The sequence below is a fragment of the Choloepus didactylus genome, chromosome 17 (genome assembly GCF_015220235.1).
Source record: "Choloepus didactylus isolate mChoDid1 chromosome 17, mChoDid1.pri, whole genome shotgun sequence".
Classification (NCBI taxonomy): Eukaryota; Metazoa; Chordata; class Mammalia; order Pilosa; family Megalonychidae; genus Choloepus; species Choloepus didactylus.
The window spans coordinates 31,834,256-31,851,218 of NC_051323.1; the positions used below are offsets into that span (position 1 = coordinate 31,834,256).

General features: G+C 44.2%; 1 long non-coding RNA gene across 1 annotated transcript in view; it reads left to right on the plus strand.

The window, feature by feature from the left end:
• Positions 1-2,642: 2,642 nt before the first annotated feature.
• The window catches only part of LOC119512549, a 42,442-nt gene continuing 28,121 nt past the window's right edge, over positions 2,643-16,963 (plus strand). Inside the window, exon 1 of the long non-coding RNA XR_005212404.1 lies at positions 2,643-2,736. This is a non-coding gene — a long non-coding RNA (uncharacterized LOC119512549). The remainder of the gene's footprint in view (positions 2,737-16,963) is intronic.

The following is a 16,963-nucleotide window of genomic DNA, read 5'->3' on the forward strand; positions in this document are numbered from 1 at the left end:
AAAAAATGACCAACTGGGGAAAACGTTTATAATATATATTTCTTCAATATATAAAGAGCTCTTCCAAATCAACAGAAAGGCAAATAGTCCAATAGGGAAATAGGCAAAGATCATGAATAATTATTTCAAAGAAAAAAGACATAAGTGACCCACAAATAGACATGAGATTATCCTGTAGATTTTTTTAAAAGGCAGAGTAAAACAATATACCATTTTCACTTATTGAATTGACAAAAGTTTTGAGAGTCTTATAATAATGCCTAGTGTTACCAGGGTGTGATCTAACATACGCTCAAATAGTGTTGGTGGACATGTAAATTGGTACTATTTTTTAGAAAGCCAATTTAATAATATAATCAACATTGAAAATGTTGACATAGAAATGTCATTTCTAATAATTTACCCTACATGGAATTGTGTATATGGGACACATACACACTTATAAATGAAGGTTTATTGAGGTGTTGCTTATAATAGCAAAAACTGGATATTACCTAAATGTCCATCATTAGGGGAATAGTTAAATAAATAATCTTACTTTCAATGGAATTCTGTACACTGCTAAAAAGAATGAATGAGGCCTTCATGTATTTTCATAAAAATTTGTCCAAAATATGTTAAGAGAAAGAAACAAGTAGGAAAACAGTATATATAGCATTATCTCACTTAAATAAGAATATTTGTATATAATATTCTTGCATGTGTATAACACAGTTTTGGAAGAATATACTAGGAAGAGTTAACAGTGTTTATCTGTGGGATTGGAGGCACGCTGGTGAGGGAAGATGGGTACTTTAACTTTAAATATTATGCCATTCTGAACTTTTAGTTTTATTTATATTGTCTTTAAAATAAAAAAAATCCTAAAACTAAAAAATTTTATTGATATCAACACAATAATAACAGCAACAATAAAAATAACAAAAATGGGTTTCAGAGAATATTTTAACAACACCACCATGTCCAGTTGCACAGGTTATACATGCTACAAATCCAGAGGGCACCATTCACACAAATAATCTGCACAACCATGCCTGGCTGTGCATACGTGTTTTAAAAAGGTCCTTGAAATCCACCACTGTAATTTCTTTGTTAGATCAACAAATATAAAGTCCTTGATATCTGCAAGACTGTCTGTTACAGCAGCCCTAAACAAAATGAAAAGCAAAGTTAGAAATCAATCAAATGGCAAATGAACATGGCTTGACTCCTGAACCCAACCCAGAAAATCCGAAGATAGAAGATGAAGGTTGAAAAACAGTAGAGAGGGTGCCTATTGTGGTGGGAGGGGGTGGAGAGGGGAGAAGGTAAGTGAACGGGGGAAATGAAAAGATTAAGTGAGGTGTTGCATGGGTCAAAAATGATGTGTGCCATGAACTGGGACATAACTCAGCCCAGGCACCTCACATTATTCGTTATGCATCCTGGACTCCAGCTCTTTCTGGCATGCCAGGAAGAATGGGGTTGATGTGGAAGGTCCCTCACCTTTTCTTCTTTCTACCCTCCCTCTTCTTCTGCATGCATTCCTGAAAATGCTTTGTAAGTGTTGCCCAGCAGTCTGGGTGGGGTGCAGTGTAATCAGACCTCCCATATGTGGGTCCCTTTCTCCTTTCATTCCCATTTCCAACGCCTTCCCCTCTGTCTGCTCCTGCCCTGTCCTGTGCTGCTGTCACACTTTCAGATCTGAAGGGGTTGGTGCCAGACCCCCTCCCCAAGTTTCCTGTTCTCTTCCCATTCTTTCTTGGTCTGCTGCTCAGGAGGGACCTCACATACCTTTGACCTTGAAGGCTCACCTCTGAGTCTGCAGGCACCCCTTCTGAAAGGTCTTCCCTGTTAGAATGCCATGGTCGTCGAGCTTACATGACATTTCTCATGGTCTGAATCTTGAATTGATTGTCATAGATGCATAGGCATATTTAAAAGCAAAATGACCAAAATTGACTTTCAGCAATTTTAGTCATTTAGATCCTGGCAACTCTAATCTCAATTAGGCTTCAGCATCCTTCGAATTGAGTTGCCCGTGGATAGCAAAACTTGCAGCTGGTTAGTACCTCTAATTACATCCGTGATTTAGACATCAACTGGTGCAGAATGACTTTTGCCATTGGGCAAAGAAATTAGAAGGTCAGCCACCCCTGGCCCCATCAGGGCAAGGGGGATATTCTCCAAGACACCAGGGCTCCGGCCTCAGTGTGTTTGCCCATCATGACTTTCGTTTGTAAATCTTCAAAGATGTGGAAAGGATTCAGAAGCTGAATAAATGAGACCTGAAATTTTGAGCCAGATCTGTAATGGGGACACATTAAAATATCTTCATCTGGTTTAATGCCCTGTTGGTGATATCTTTCTGTAACTATCCAGGGATAATATCCAACCGGAAAAATAATAATTAAAAAAAAATCCCACCCGAGGCTCCAAACATCCTACTCTCATCAGAAACTTGGCAGCATCATTTTGGGGTCGTTCAATTTTGTGTGTGTTTGTGTAGCCCTATGGAGAAGCAGAGGCCTGGAACAGTTCACTTCCACAGCTTCCTTGCCCAGCCCTGGATTCCAGGAGGAAGACAGCCTGTGATATTTTTACCTCTTGGTTTTGTGCACTTGATGTATTCCTCATTTTATATTTTCTGTTTCTGCAGATTTGGTTGATGGACCACCATGGTGTCTTCTGAAAAGTCTTCTGAAAAGTGTCCTTTTACAAATGAAAGTGATAGAACGAAGGAGGCAGTGGGAGAAGGTAAAAGAGATGTGGGGTGAGCAGGGTGGGGAGGGCAGGCAAGGATTCCCCCGCCCTTGGCAGAGCCTGCCTGCAGATAGCACTGCAGTAGAGGCTGCTCTGGCTCTAGAAGCTACAACAGGGCATTCTAGGCTTGGGTCCCCCTCACTCCTGTGCTAACACGACTGGGGGAGGTGCCAGGCATCTCTGAATCGGAGGCCACTCAATCTCTTCCTGCTTTTCGATGCCTCACTGGACTCGTTCTATTATAACTCACATCTCCAGAGTTTATTTGGCTTGAAACAACCTTTGTTTTTATAAGTGGTGGCAACTGGGGCACATAAGATATGCCGTTTCATACACTGATACTCGTGTTAGTGGTGACGGGAGAAAGGCATCTGGGGCTCGAAACAGTACGGAGTTCAGAGCCATTTTTCTTGGCTAATTATTTGGCATTATGACAGCGGACAAGGCGTCTGGCCCTCTGGTGAGATGAAGGCAATGATTTCTGGTAGGTTCTGGTGAAGATGCAATAATGATTTTGTAGGAGGGATTGGGGGATAGAAACAAGAAGGACTTCCATTTGAAATGTGCCTAGATACCATTAAAGGGAATTATTGTTTTAAAGTGGGCAATTGGTGCACAAACTATTATGTTTCTTGCCCATATGAGTGTTTTCTCTATTAAAGAGATAGTGGTAGGAAAGTGGACAAAATCAGTAATTTTTTCTATGGCACTGGTAAAAAAGAAAAACAAAGTAGGCAAACAAGCTGGGCTTGCAGGTAAGGGCTTATTTCCAAGGCTAAATGGAAGATAACCTTTTTCTAAGGGATGTGGGGCTCAGATGCAGGTTGGGGGAGAGGAGCAGTATCTACAGAGAAGAAGCACAACAAACCCAAGTGTAGTTTCCTCTTAATTGTGTCCCGTGTGTTCAGCGTTGGAGGGCAGAGACTCAGAACTGGTTCAGTCTGAGGCTTCATCAGTCTTAAAGATTTAATTATAATCCTTATTTGACTAGAGAGTGTAACGTTGAGACCCTGTTCGTATTTACTGGGATTCTCTGTTCCCTTCGCCCCTTACTCCCCTTCCTGCCTCCCTTCCTGTAACCCCCCCCCCCCCCCCGTATTAAAAGGATGACCAGTTTTGAATTATGGTAATAGCTGCACTCTTGGTTTAGGACTAACCTCCCTGAAATTTTCAGGACCGCTAATTTGTGGTTACTCCAGTGCTAGAATGAACTTGGCGCTCTGGCCTTTAGACTGGCAATGCAGTAAAAGTTTAAAGCGGAGATTGCCTCAGAGCCAAAAGAAGAGAGGAGATTGAAACCTAAAGGTTATCCTGAAATGCACTTTACTGTTATCTATGAGAACAAATGAGTTAAAAAAATTTCAAATACCAGAATACCCTACAGGGAGGAGATATAACTATTAAAGGGCTGTTATAGCTGCAATAAATGTAGGAACAATAAAAATAAATTGATGAAGTAAATGTCAGCGCTGTTCCCCTGAGCTGCCCCCACACCTTTGTCCAAAAGTAGAACATCTCCAATTACAGAGGGTGGAAACAGCCTTCAATGACAATATGACAAGGACAGAACACAGAACACTGGCACCGAGAACACAATTATGCACAGCCTTGAAAAATTGTATCATAGCACAATGCATGGGAGAAATCAATTAATGATGCAGGGTTTCCACTGCTGGCTAATAATCTTAGAAAGGAAAGGAGGAAAAAAAGCCCATATACCCAGTGCATCAAAAAGGTGACCCTCCTGTGGAAGTCTACATAATACCAGAGGTCAGTCCTCAGAGTTTATAGCATCTGAAATACTCTTTTTTTTCCTTTCAATTTTTTTTCCCCTAAAAAAAATCTTGCAGTCTTAAGGAGGCATTTAAGTAAAAGTCACTTCTTCTCTGGTTAAATAGCCTTGCAAAAGAGAATTCCTTGGTGGAAAGGGCATGGATGAGCAAAGCGCTTGGCTGTTGGAAGCCCACCAGCTGAAAGGAAAAATGGCAAAAGTTAGGCATAAACACGGTGGAAGGTAGAAGGTGATTTATCTTGTGCAATTTACAACAGGTGCTAAACATTACGAAAACCAGAGCTATTAAGCAATCAAATTAAGCTATAATTATAACTGAAGAAAACTGTACAGGAATTCTAATTAATTCAAATCCGAACATGTCCAAGAGGAGTGCTCCAGCAGCCCCACTTCTGAAAAAAAAAAAAAAAAAAAGAAGACAACCTCCCCCCTCCCCAACACACACACAGAAAGACACCCTTGGATAATGCCTTCTGATTGTACAGGAAATTAAGAAAGACCTCTCAGCCTCAGTATTGCAAGTATTCCTTATTAAGTGGTGAGAAAAAGTTGCAATGCCTGGGCACTTGGCTTTTCAGGTAGGTACCATATAAAGTGTGTAGTTGGGGCCCTTAACTCAGCAGGATTTGAGAAGGGAGTGGACCAAGAATTCCATCCGTCCTGTAAGTACTTCAGAGGGTCTGAAGGGTTAGCTTATTCTTCTGCACTTGAACATTTCTCCCATGCATATGAGCTTTTTAAAGAGCTATCCGTACCCGCTTTTATTTTTTATTTCTTTTTGTGTTTTCGGCCCAATTCCATTTTCTTTTCAACTACTCCTTTCCAAATCCTCAATCCCAATTTTTCTTTCACCCGACTCAAGCCTTCTGCTTTTCTTTCACCCCAAGAAGCCCTGGGATGTCACAGGCCCAACAGAAGCTTAGGGTTTTCTGTGGGATGTGTCCAAACCATGCAAGTTGTGTCTGATTAAGCCATAGATGTAGTAGGAAGAAAGGGATGTTGAGCTGTTTGGTTAAGGTTTCTAACCCAGAGAGTGAGCAATTGATTAATGGTACCTATTTCCCTAGTTTCTGATTCCTTGATCTTAACTACAAGAACAGGAGCAACAAAAACAAGAGTGACAGATAACATTTATCAAAAGCTTGTTATGTGCCTGGTATTGTGCTAAATTCTCTATATGGATTATTGCAATTAATTTCCTTGATCACTCTGTGAAGTGGGCTCATTTATGATCCACGTTTTTTAGAAGCCAGGACCCACTCTGGCTGGTAAATGAAGACCCCTTACATTTTATTCATGTGATGCTCTTAAGTTTTCTAAATAATTTCACTGAAATTTTCTTTGCTTTTCCTTCCCTTGGGTTTCAGGGGTGGTGGTAGGGGTGGGGTAGAGCAATTTGCTCTCTGGACTGAGAGGAACAGCATGACCTTTGTCTTTAGAACAGTTTTTCCTGCATTGAATATTCACTTCTGGACACAACTTTGACTTTTGCTTTGACTTTGTTTCCATTCACGTTACAACATGGCGCTTGTGGCAAAGACGTGTGAAGAAACACTGAATTTATGGGCACTGTTGAGTTCATAAGCACTTCCAACCCTTCATGCTCTCACATGAAGATCCGTGCTCTTTACAGCACTGAGAGAGGGCATGTGGCTCATTTTTCTATGATGGTCTGGGTCCCATGGAGTCCGTCTGATTCATGGAGTAGTGGAGGATTGGTAGCTTCCTGGTTTCGCAAGACCAGTCCATAAATATTTGTTGGAAACAATTCTGACAATAGTACTATGAAGGAATTCTAATTCCTGTTTGACAGATGAGGAAACTGAGAACTAGAGAATTAGAAATTTGACAGTGGTCACATTGCTAATTATGTGGTAGACCCAAGAACTGAGCAAACACTTCCACAGCCTCCCACCTATGCATGCATTTGCTAGTACACACACACATGCACACACACGTGCGTGCACAGACACACACAAAGAGGCTCACTCACACTCACCCACATAGTTTCTTCACTGCCCTCAGAGCACCCTGCATGAATTCCACGTGGCCATGTTTTCCTTCTTACTCACATGGGCATCTGCCAAACCTTGGGGCTGAGGGGAGTGCAGCAGCTGCCCAAGGCTCATTGCAGGGAACAGTCGGATTTTTGCCAACAAAAATGGCTTTTTGTGTAGGGTACCAGGTGGTAAGGACCTCCACCCTGGGGATGCCTAAGGGACAGTTTAGAGACCCACAGACCTATCACAGGGCTAAGAGTACAGTAATTTCTCAAAAAAAAGGTATATGATATTATTACACATGGGAGATAAAAAGGCACCTGCTCTAATGCAAATAGGTACTAGCTGGGCAAAAGAGAAAATATATGTACACTCGAAAAAGTAAATAATATTTAAAACTCACTAAGTAGTGATTATGTGCAATATTACATACATGCCATGCTATTTAATTCTCACAGCAACATAATAAGGTTGACACAACTACTGTCCTTGCAGTCTAAGAATGAGAAATTGGGGTGTAAGGAAATTAGTGACTTTCCTAAGGTTTCCTGGATAGTAAGCGGCAGAGCTGGGATTCAAACTCAGTAGGCTGACCCAGGAGCCCAGCTCCTAAGCACGAAGCTGTCCCCACCCCAAGCCTCTAATGTAGGAGGGGGTCCCAAAGGCAGCACATGGAGAGCCAAGTGGTAAAGAGGGCTGTGGACCTGGAGTGGGGTGGTGAGGACGAGTTGCCTGAACCCCTTTATGGAGGAAAAGGGTCTTAAGTTGTGCTCTGACAGATAGGTGGGACTTGGAAAGGCAGAGGATGGTGTGGAGGAGGGAGGCATATGTAGGCCTCACAAAGGTTTGAGCAGAGGTGAAAATATCACACACCCTTCATCAACCCCAGCCAGGGCACCTGGTATAGAAGGACCACATGGTGGGCACCACTGGACCCACCCATCCTCTTCCCTTCCAGGCCTCTGCCTGGGTCCAGCTCGCACCACTACCTCGGGCTGGAGCAGGCCCAGCCTTCCAGTGTGCCCTTGGTCCTAAGGCCCCTCCTGAGCTTCCTGCACCCCTGGAGGTGACGTGTGCCCTCGGGCTCCACCAGGGATAGCTGGTGGTGGATACCTGAAACTATCAAACTACAACCCAGAACCCATGAATCTCGAAGACAGTTGTATAAAAATGTAGCTTATGAGGGGTGACAAGGAGATTGGGAAAGCCATAAGGACCACACTCCACTTCATCTAGTTTATGGATGGATGAGTAGAAAAATAGGGGAAGGAAACAAACAGACAAAGGTACCCAGTGTTCTTTTTTACTTCAATTGCTCTTTTTCACTCTAATTATTATTCTTGTTATTCTTGTGTGTGTGCTAATGAAGGTGTCAGGGATTGATTTGGGTGATGAATGTACAACTATGTAATGGTACTGTGAACAATCGAAAGTACGATTTGTTTTGTATGACTGCGTGGTATATGAATATATCTCAATAAAATGAAGATTAAAAAAAAAAAAAAAAAAAGACATAATGCTGAGCAAAATAAGCCAGGCACAAAAAGAGAGATATTGTATGTTACCACTAATGTGAATTCTGTGAAAAATGTACAATGTTTTATACTGTAGAATGTAGGGGACCTAGGGATGCCAATTAGTGGAGGGGGAATGATAATCTAATAAGAACAGATAAACTATGGAGGGTAATCTCAAGGTTATGGGAATGCTCAGGAATGATTATGGTTTGTAAACTTTCTTGGATATAGTAAGATCATGTTGGAAGCAATAGAGTTATTTTAGGTTTTTTTTTTCTCTTATTCCATTGTTTTCTTAGGGGTTGTTAATTTTCTTGGGGTATGGTAGGAACATGTTGGAAGCAATGTAGTTATTTTAGATTATTTGTTTTTCTTACTCCTCTGGACATGATTTATTAATTTTCTTGGGGTATGGTAGGAACATATTGGAAGCAAAGTAGTTATTTTAGGTTATTTGTTTTCCTTAATCCATTGCTTTGTTTGAAATGTTGTGGGGTTTTTTTGGTTGTTGTTTGCCTGTTTGTTTTTAATTTTTTGATAAGCAAAGTTAAAAAATTGAAAAAAAATCAGTAGAAAAATGGGAGTAAAAACTAAATGACAAATAGGGTGGGATGGGTGGATGGTTTGGGTATTCTCTTTTCACTTTTATTTTTTATTCTTATTCTGATTCTTTCTGATGTAAGGAAAATGTTCAGAAATAGATTGTGGTGATGAATGCATAACTATATGATCATACTGTGAACAGTTGATTGTATACCATGGATGACTGTATGTTTTATGAATATATTTCAATAAAACTGAATTAAAAAAAAAAAAAATCATAGGCAAAGGCTGCATGGGACTGCTTTGCCCTGGTAAACTCTGTTTGGCCCCTGGCTTCATGGGAAATTTCCCAAACCGTCCCTCTGCCCCTGCGGTGTCCTGTCCGCCCCCTGCAAACTGGGGAGGCTCTGGCACTCCTTGTGCCCGCACACTCGGCTTCCAGCTTTAGAAATCTTCCCCGGTTTCGCTTAAGTAAAGGTGCCTTTTCAATGTGTGGGCTGGAGGCTAACTCACGCAGGAAGGCTTGCTTTAGCCGACCTAGACGGTGGGGGTGGGGGCAGCCCTGGGGTGTGGCTGAGCCCTGGAATGATCTGTTCAGCATGGAGGTCCTGGAGACCTGCACCCTGCATGCTCTTTCTTTGGAGTCCAGACAAGAGTCCTTTCTGGGGCCAGAGCTCGGTGGTGATGAGCTCTGGCTCTGGGTTCAGACAGCCTGGGTTTAAACCCAGGCCTCCCAGCACCGAGAGTGTGGCCCTGGACAAGTCACTTACCACTCAGTTCTTTAGTTTCCTCATCTGTAAAATAAAGATAATCATTGTACTTCTCTCATATGGCTGTTGTGAGGAGGAAATGGGAAAATGCATGGAAAATATTGAGTACCTAATAGATGCCTGATAAATGTTACCTATATTTTCCTACTATTGTTGTTCTAGAATCCTGTCCGCTCAGCTCATTTTTGCTGAGGAGGAGCCTGAGGACCAGAGAGGTTTTTTTACCTGCCTAAGATCACCTGCCTGCCATCAGGCCAGGACCTTGCTCCAGTAGCACTGGACCCCCCCAGCCGGGGATCTTCCCAACAGCCAAACTGTTGGGTTTGGATCTGTTTTTCAAAGCATGGCACGAGACCCCACGCATCGGAATCACCCAGGGAGCCTGTTAAAAATACGGATTCCTGCATCCACTGAAATAGAATTTCTGGGGTGGTGCCTGAAAGTCTGTATTTTAGATAAGAACACCCCCACCCCCTCACCCCCATTGATTCTTTTGTATTCTAAAGCTTGAGAATTGCCAGTCTAACTTTTGTAGATTGGTTAAAATTCAAAAGAGTGGGAAGGCAGCAGAATCTCCAAGTGTTTTGATCCACCTGAACTGAAGTCCTGCCCCTGTGTCCCCTGCAAGATGGTCCATCGGCTGTGTCCACATGTGTCCACAGGGACCTAAGGAATCTGTTGCTCAGCATCTGTGGGGAGGCTGGTGAGAAATGGGGCCATTAGTAAGGGATTGCCTGTTGAAGTGGGGGTAGAGGGATGAGAGACAATGACATTCAGAGAGGGGAGAGGTCATGAGGGGCTTCAGGACGGGAGGCCCTTGCAAGGTGGGGAGCCTGAGTAGGCAGAGGAAAGATAAAAGGGTGCTCAACCAGAGCCATCCAAGGCGGTGGAGCTTCCAGAGCAAGCGGGCATCCCTGGGGCAGCTGCTGGGGTGGCAGTGGAGAGTAGGCGTCACTTACCAGCCACCAAAACACCCATCCCTTCCTTTTAAACCATCAGGCTACTCTTTTACAATGAAATGAACACCCCTCTGACCTGCTGTTAATTTGATTTCATCTGTATTCCTTTTACTTTTCATTTTTTTTTTTGGCCTTGGGAGGGCAGCTTACCCCTTGTGATATCCTTTGCCCCTCCAATCCCTTAGGAACAGCCGAGGCTGGCATGGACGAGGAGGGGCCCCTGGAAACGTGAGGGCAACAGGCTGGCAGGGCCGGAGGGAAAGGGGCTGTGGGCTGTTCTGGTCTGGCCTCCTGGCTCAGCAGCCGCTCACACCCACCCTCTGCATGCGTTTGCTCCCTGTTTACATGCCCCCCCATCTGTTTGGGAGGGGTGGGAGTGGGGGCTACCCGAATGGCAGATATGGAAGAAGTGTGCCCTGATTCCTGCCACTGGAGGTTACGTTGATTTATCTGTGCTGCTTTACCTTCTTTCTGGGAGCTGGCAGGGTATAAATTAGAAATAAATAAAAATAGATTTATCAGCACTTTCCACGTTGATACCAAATTCAGAGGTGGCGGTAGAAATGCCTCCCTGGACCCTTGTTGGTCGGAGGTCAGGGTGTGTGTGAAGATAAAGCTGCTGCCCTCCCTTGGCCTCTCCCGCTGGACAGCGGCTCATGGACAGATGTCCTGATGAAAGAGGGGCTACGTGAGACCTGCTAATATTCCCAAGTGCTGACCACAGACCTGGACCTTTGCTGTGATATCCTTCATGTGGATGAACCCTTCAAGGTGGGCACCAATATCATCACCATTTTGCAGGCGAGAAAGCCGAAACCTAGAAAGAATAAGTTACTCTCACCCCAAGACGCACCAGTGAGTTGTAGATTTGGAACTTGAACCCATGCAGCCTGGCTCCAGAGGCTCAGAAGCACTTACCCTGTCTCTGGTCATTTATTACTAATTATTTGGAAAGACAGCTGATGAGCTTGGCTCTGTCTCACTTGGCATTGTTTGTACTGGGCGGACTGGCAGCTCGTGGAGGGCAAGGGCCAGCCTCTCTGAAAAACTACGAAGGCCCCAGCACCTGGGACTTGTGTGTGTGGTGACTTCCACTGCAGATGGTCAAGTGAGATCACTGTTGGCAGGAATCCTCTGCCCAGCTTTGATAGAAAAACCACCTTTTCATTCCTAGCAAATTTTCCCCTTTCATCATGTCAAACAGAGTAGAGAAAGAGGCGACTTTCTTCTGGGCGGTTGAAGGGTTCCTACTGCCTTCTCTTCAGAGGAAGGCGATTTGGAATGAACCCTTGCTGGACAGCCTGCTGGCAGGCTGGTGGCCCACTGGAAGACAGACTTCTCCTCTGCATGCCTGCCCTTTCTCTCCAGGAGAACTCCAAAGCACGCAATTGCATTAGAGCTTTTCCTGCGGTTCCTTGTCTGTCTAGTGGAGGCAGGTGATGCAAGCAGGCTCAGCACCTTTGCCGCAGAGGCTGGCTGAGGCCATGTAGGGCTGGCTGCAAGAGGTGGGTGGTGGCAGATGACACTGCTGCAACTTCTGCCTCCTTCCCTGTCTTTCATTGAATACAACACCCGTGGTCCACACCCCAGAGTTGTATTATACCCGCAAAACCCACAAAACCCTCATCTTCTGCCCACCCTTTTCTCTATTCCCCTGGCCACTTTCTCTCTGGTCAAAATTTCCAAAAAGAGTAAGTCAGCTGTCTCTAGTCATCAAAGATCATTGACATTATGTTGTCTCTAGGTCCCAGGAATGCTGGTTAAGAAACGGGGAGAAAGACGCGGGCGTTGCGCCTAGCTGGAGATGTGGGCAGGAGCCCTGTTTCACACTGACTCCTCGAGACAAGTCTTCCAGTATGGAAATGGAATTCTCATTTCCTTGAGTTACCAACAGAACTGTGCAATCCCCTCTGGTAGATGGATCCTCCTTGATCTATACCTTTTTTGCCATATAGAAAATTAGAGAAGAGTAGACCTACCCTGGCCCTGTGTCAAGTGTTAGGAATTGCTTCTTGGAACTTAGGAAACTTATTAACCCTTAGTGCCTTTTGTCTTGGGAAGGCCATGAATTCCTCTCAATCACTTCTGGGAATAAGGAAGGGCGTAAACCAGAGGTTCTCAGTCGTGGCACTATTGACGTTTTGGACAGATAGTTCTTTGTCTTGGGGGGCTGTCCCGTATATTGTGGGAGGTTTAGTAGCAGCCCTGGATTCTATCCCTTTGATGTCAGTAGTGCCCCACACCCCCCAGTGATGACAACCCAAATGTCTCCAGACATTGCTAAACATTCCCCCTGAAGGGATAACTTACCCCTAGTCAAGAGCTCCTGATGTGAATTTGCTTTGATATCAGTAGGGGAAGGAAAAAGAACAGAGATCCAGGAGTCAACCCAATCCAACCCCATGGTCTCTCAAAGCACTCACTCTCTGATTTTCTCTTTTTTAACCTGTAAGAACTCAGCTATATATTATTATTTTAGGTGGAGGGCCTGGCTCCCTGAAAGAGAACATGTCATGTGAAGGTGGGCTCCATTCTTCTCAAATAAGACCAGAATAAACCATAAGAAGGAACTAGAGGGCAGATGTCCATGTGGGCAATTTTCTTTGAACAACTTAACAAATATATTGAGCATCAAAAATGTATGATGCAAGCAAGAGGCATTGCACTGGGAAGTGTACTAGGCTGAATATGACACGGTTCCTAATCTCTAAAGGGTCCTCCCACTAATGGTGGAGAAAGATGTGCATAAATAATACAAAGGTGGGTTCATGGTAGGGATGACTGGGAAAGTTACAAAGTACTGTATGCCCAGACACCAATTTGAAGCTGTCTGATTTCATACACTGCCACACTCGGCACCCCCTCATTGATGCCCAGGAAGGTAGGTCAGATGAAGGAATTGTATTTATTTCAAAATGATGTTAGATTCCAAAAATGGGTCCCCCAGTACTCTTCACCCAGCTTCCCCTAATGCTAACATCTTATGTAACCATGTACAATGATAGAAACCAGGACATAAACACTGATCCAATGGTACGCTACAGATTTTATTTGAATTTCACCAATTGACTCCTAGTGTCCTTTTTCTGGTCCAGGCTCCAATCCAGGATCTCACATTACATGCAGTTGTCATATCTCCTTAGTCTCAATCCATCTGTGATGGTTCCTCAGTTTGTCTTTCATGACTTTGACACTTTTAAAAGTACTTGCCAATTATTTTGTAGAATGGCCCCCAGCCTGGGTTTGTCTGTTGGTTTCCCATGATTAGAATGAAGTAGTGCATTTTTAGTGAGAAAGCCATAGAAGTGGCATGCACCCTTTTCAGTGTATGGTACCAGGAGGGGTATAATGTTGATAGGTCTTATTGTTGGATGTTATCTTTGATTAGGAAACCATCACGAGTGAATTCTGTTGGTTTGCATTGTCAGCCTGTAGATGGTCACTTATTTAAAATCAACAGGCACTGTCTCTGGGCAGATGTATGGACCCAAGTTGCATCTGGGGTTGCAGTTTTCGTGGCTATGTTATGCACGCTGGAAAATAGAGGATTGTATGGGAATCATGTCAGGCTTGGGTAGGTCATAAAGTTCAGGGTAAGGCTTTTAAACCTGGAAAGAGTCACAAAAGATAAGCCCACTTTCTCCTCCTCCTGCCAAGGTTAAAACATCCTTTGACCGGCAATTCTGTGAACCGTCCTCATAGCTAACTGAAGTGTTCCTGCTAGAGGGCTAATTCACCCTTCTTTTCTCCACTTAGACAGAGTTGGAAAAGGAGCTGATGCAGGTTCTCCATGGATCGCCCTCTCCACTTGCACAAAGGGGCTGTTTGGGGGCAGGGAAGCGCAGGAGGTGTTCTTGTTGGACCTGTCTGCAGGGCCGCCGCACACCAGGAAGACGGGACCAGGGGGCCAGGTGGGTGGTTGAGCATGGGCCTCGAGGAGGGGCAGGGGTGCTCTGTCCCCTGCTTTGTGCCTCTCTGTTTCCTGGTGGTACTGGGTGCTCTGCGATGAATCTCAGAAAGGAGGAGCAGGAGAAGAAAAAAGGAGATGGACTGAGTGAGGGACTGCAGTAAAAGGAAAGATGAAATTGGCACATTTGACTCAATTCTGACCTCTGTTACTAGAGCAGGTCTCTTCTGCTCTGGAGACGTGTCAGCCCCCACCAATGGTTTACATGGTTGACAGTACTTGTCAGCCCCCCCCAGTACAGGAGTGTTTCCACTCTGTCCTCATTCCCACCCTATCCTCTACCTGCTGTGTGTGTGTGTGTGTGTGTGTGTATCCTTCTTTTCACAGTGATTCAGAAACACTTACCTTAAAACACATCCTGGCTGATCTAGCACCACATCTGCAGTTACGAGGGGAGAAGGCGCCTGACACAACGCCTGAAATTTAAATGCCACTTTAAATGACATTCGGCTGCCTTTAAACTCACTCCTCTGGAGATGGTAAAGGCTCCACAGCATTCCTGGATTTAGGGCAATTGTTACCCTCCCAAGGGTGCTGGGGGTTTTTAAGCAGGAGAGCCCAACCGCGGTGGGGGTTCCTGCCTGGAGGTAGATTTGAGCCGTGGCTGTGACTGGGAACAGCATCAGTGCCGATACCCAGGTGAGGACCTTTTCTCCCTGGGATGGAGAAGCGCTGAGAGCTCTGAGGGCCACCATCTTATCCTGGAGGCATGTGCTCCTGCCCAAGGGCTTTCCCTGCCGAGGCTCCCCTGGCCTTGCTCACTGGCCCAAGCTGCCATCTGACTAGAACACCCCAGTATTCCTTTCTTGGGAAAGGAGACTGCATCTGCTCCCCAGCCACCTTGCTTTCACCAGAAGAAATAGGCAAGCAACGTTTGAATTGGGAAGCAAATTTTGCCTCAGCGAAGGACATGCGTGAACTTGGTGCAGTCACGTCTGTGTCCTCCCACCTCCCTCTTTCCTTTCAAGCCAGGTTCCTGAATTGCCCACTTACCACCTCTGCTTCCTCTTTTCTACACCTTAATTATTGCAGTTTGGGTTCTTGACTTTCAAAGTCCAGTGGAATCCTTTGTGTCTTTGGCTTACTTGACCTCTCTGTGGTACCAAGGGCTCTTGATCACTCCTTGCCTCTGGAAACTCTCTTCCATTGACTTCTGTGACTCTACTTTCTCTTGAATTTTGGGCAAGTGATTTAGCCTCTCTTAGCCTCAGTTGCCACCAGTGTACAATGGGGACAATCGTAGTATAGCAGGGACTTGTGAATAAAAAAATGACAGGTTGTGGTGTTTCCCCAAGTGAAGTTATAAGTATCACTTCAAGTAATATTTGGTGAACAGTTCACTGAAAATTATAGCTATACATTTTTTTACAATGTGTTTTACTAGAAAATAGCACATCAAACCCATGATCATGATGCTATTAGATTTTTCTCTTAAAAAATAAGTTAATTGGGAGAAAAACATTTAGTAAATGATTCTATAAGTGTATGAAAATATGACCAAAATTGTAAAGGTTGTGTCCAGTTAGTGGAAATTTGAGAAATAGGCCTCTTATACCAGAGGCACTGGTATGTAGTAGATGCTAGTTATTAATTATTATGATCTCCTAGTCTTATCCATGTTTTTCATATATACACACACACATTATCTATATCTATATCTATATCTACATCTGTATCTCTATCTCTATATCTATATCTTTATCTGTCTATATCTATATCATATCAGTCATTATCTATCTAATCTATCCATCCATCTATCTGATTAATCATCTGTCTATCAAGAGAGCCTCACAAGCTCCTCTGAATACAACCTAAGACTCCTTGAACTAATTGTGTCTCATGTATGACCCTGCCTCCAACCCACAGAGACCTATAGAAGTGAGATGAGCACAAACAGAAGCAAAGGAAGTCATTCTCTATAGAGAATATCCTGAAGGGGATTTTTAGTGATACTCACCAATGTGACCCCATTGAAAACTGCCCACTTGTGGTCTTCTCTATTATCAACCAGTTCCTAGTACCCCTGGGGGTCTGGAGGTCATGCTTTCCCTGGGGAATGAGAGCTGCACGAAAATGAAGAGTGGCAGCTAGGACTCCAGCGTTCCTGGGGCTCACCAAGGTCCCACTCCATTCTCCCCTGACAGCAGCTGGGTGTTCCTGAGATCTGGGTGGGCAGTGACCTGCTGTCCCCATAGGTAGAGTCAGAACCTAGAGCCCCTGAGGCTGGCCTAGGGGTTGTACAAATGCATGCTGAGCATCCACTAGAACTGTTGGGATGTGTTTGTTCTAAGCCACGTCTACAAATGGTAAGTATATCTTAAATACTCATGACCACATTCCATCGCAGACCCCATTGCCAATGAGTGTTCCCTAAATTTCTCAAGAGCAGCTTGGTTGATCTCTCAAAGACCATACAAGGGAACTGGAGATCTTCAGGTCCTGCAGAGGCTGCAGGATTTAATTCTGGGCCCTGTTCCATGTCCCATAGCCTATATCAGAATTTTTAAGCATATAGGACAATGGAAGAAATATACTAAAATGTGTTGTCCTGATGGGATTTAAATCTTCTAAGCCACCGGAGGGACAATCCAGTTGACTGATACAAGGATGTGGGGATTGCAGTTCTGTTGATAGTATATTTTCTAGAACAGAAGATGGGGTAAATTGAGTAGA